Source organism: Octopus bimaculoides, chromosome 28 (genome assembly GCF_001194135.2).
Source record: "Octopus bimaculoides isolate UCB-OBI-ISO-001 chromosome 28, ASM119413v2, whole genome shotgun sequence".
In the NCBI taxonomy this organism is placed as follows: Eukaryota; Metazoa; Mollusca; class Cephalopoda; order Octopoda; family Octopodidae; genus Octopus; species Octopus bimaculoides.
Window position 1 is genome coordinate 681,592 of NC_069008.1, and position 2,890 is coordinate 684,481.

Below are 2,890 nucleotides of genomic sequence, written 5' to 3' on the forward strand. Positions count from 1 at the left end.
TCTTTTACTCCTTTACTTGTTTCAGTCATTTGACTGCAGCCATGCTGGAGCACTGCCTTTAGTCAAACAAGTCAACCCCAGGATTTATTCTTTGTAGGCCTAGTAATTATTCTATTGAACTTTCTTTACCAAACCACTAATTACGGGGACATAAACACACCAACATCAGTTGTCAAACGATGTTGGGGAGACAAACACACACACCCAAATACATACATATATATATATATATATATATATATATATGTAGCTGCAGCTACAACGACGACTGGAATGGAAGCAGAATGCACACCAGCAGCAGCAACAGGGAACTCCCCACCAAAAATAATGACAACACTGTTAATAGCGCCAACAGTAAAACAAATACCTGCAGAAGAAATACCCATCCCCAAGTGTGTGGGGGGGAGGGGTTGTAGATAAAGATGGAGACAGAAGCACAGACATAGGTAGAAAGATAGATAGATATGTCAAGAAGAAAATGGAGGGGATTCATCAACTGTTAGACATTATATTATTATGTCTGTTTATTTATTTTAAACAATTATGAGAATATACATAGGCGCAGGAGTGGCTGTGTGGTAAGTAGCTTGCTTACCAACCACATGGTTCCGGGTTCAGTTCCACTGCGTGGCACCTTGGGCAAGTGTTTTCTACTGTAGCCTTGGGCCGACCAAAGCCTTGCGAGTGGATTTGGTAGACGGAAACTGGAAGAAGCCCGTTGTATGTATGTATATGTATATATATATATGTGTATGTGTTTGTCCCCCCAACATCGCTTGACAACCGATGGTGGTGTGTTTATGTCCCCGTAACTTAGCGGTTCGGCAAAAGAGACCAATAGAATAAGTACTAGGCATCCAAAGAATAAGTCCTGGGGTCGATTTGCTTGACTAAAGGCGGTGCTCCAGCATGGCCGCAGTCAAATGACTGAAACAAGTAAAAGAGTAAGAGTGTACAGATTATGTTTTACATATATGAAAATACCAGTAATTACTAGAATAGAGAAAGAAGAACAGTTTCTTACAGATGTTTCTGTCAAGAGGTCACAGTACCCCACATGTTATTTCTAGCTTTTCAATGTACTGTAGTGTTTGGTAGATAAAATTAGGGTACTTGGGTGTGCCTCTGAGAATTAGGGTACTTGGGTGTGCCAAGAGAAATAATAGTAGAATTGAAATAAGTAATAGAGTTTGAGGGGAGTAGAGTTTTGTAGAAATGAAAAGGTATATGAAAGGATGTATATATATAGGTAATCTTCCAGTTTAGGGAGTTAAAAAAAAGTAAATAAGAATACAAGGGAAATAACTTAAGGTCTTACTAGTATTATCCGTACTCTCCCCACCCCACCCGTTCGCGAGCGCGCATTCTTCATATTCGTTCCCAGCAAGTTGTTTTACACCTATTACACTAATTTATTTTTTTATTTTTGAGCTCGGGTCAAACGCTTTAGTTTGACTGTTATTTCCCAATACTGGAAGATTACCGTAAGTTGTTGTGCAGCCGGTTCTATGATATTCAATCACGTGTGTGATTTATACATATAAACAGGTAACTTCAATCACGAGTATGATTTATTTATAAACAGCTAAAAAAAAAAATCACATTTCAGAGTAGTACGGATAATACTAGTAAGACGTTAAGTTATTTCCCTTGTATTTTTATTTACTTTTTCGCCTCTCTAAATTGGAAGATTACCATATTTCATGTGTCAGGAAGGGTGGATTGCTGCAGAGGTTCGTATTTTCCTTGCATTTAATTATACACATGCATATAAAAATACGATATGTTTACAGTTAAGGGCTTCAGATTAAGGTCCACGATGTGGGGGTGGGGGTGGGGTGAACGTTTATATTAATAGTAACGATAGCAGTAGGTACTAAAAGTAGTAAATCTCCCGGTATTAACCAATATATTGTATTAGCTTCCGTTATTTTTGGGTTAACCCATTTATTACGTTCGGAAGTTTAATTGCCACGCAATAATCAACATTTGTGTATTGATAATTGGGTATCCTACCAGCAGTATATTGGATAGATACTATCCCTTAATTGGTTGGATTCACAACCTCTAACTCTCTTTGAATTAGATAGAGATAGATAGATAGATAGATAGATAGATAGGTGGTGAGAGGGAGAGACAGAAAGACACACAAATACAAACAGACGTGCATATACACACACAGAAGCCTACATACACGCACACCAGGCATCATTCGTATGTGTATACATCATTCTCTCTACTATCTCTCTCTCTATATATATATGTATATAAATATTCATACACACCTGCATATACATACATTCATCTTTCTCTCTCTCTCTTCATATATATATATATATATATATATATACATTTACCAGCTTACGTACACATAAATACATACATATACACACACCCAAATGCAGCGGTCATTTCTTTACTTCACTCGTCTTCTGTCCATATAGAGGGTTTTTCTCTTTTTTTTTCAGGTGTAAATTAATTATAATTCCTAATTATGACTTAATTGTGACATATTTTATGTCATTTCACATTAGTTAATTCATAAAAATGCTGACAATGTCTGTTTTACCGAAAACAAATCATTTAGACGGATTTCCCTCGTTTTTCTCTTTCAAATTGTTGTTGCTAGGCAACGGATAGACACAATTAAACCGGAAGTGACAGAAGGTATAGAGGAACTCCAGACTGGGCGGTTTGTGTGACGCCTGACCTGAAATATCACCAGATGCCCTTAAGCATGGGAGGTCACGGGTGGATTTCATACCTCGTCTTTCTTACCAGGTATGTTTATGTGTGTGCAAGAAGGCTACGTATAATAATGTATAATTATATGTATATATCTGTAGGTGTATATATATATATATATATATATATATATATATATATATAT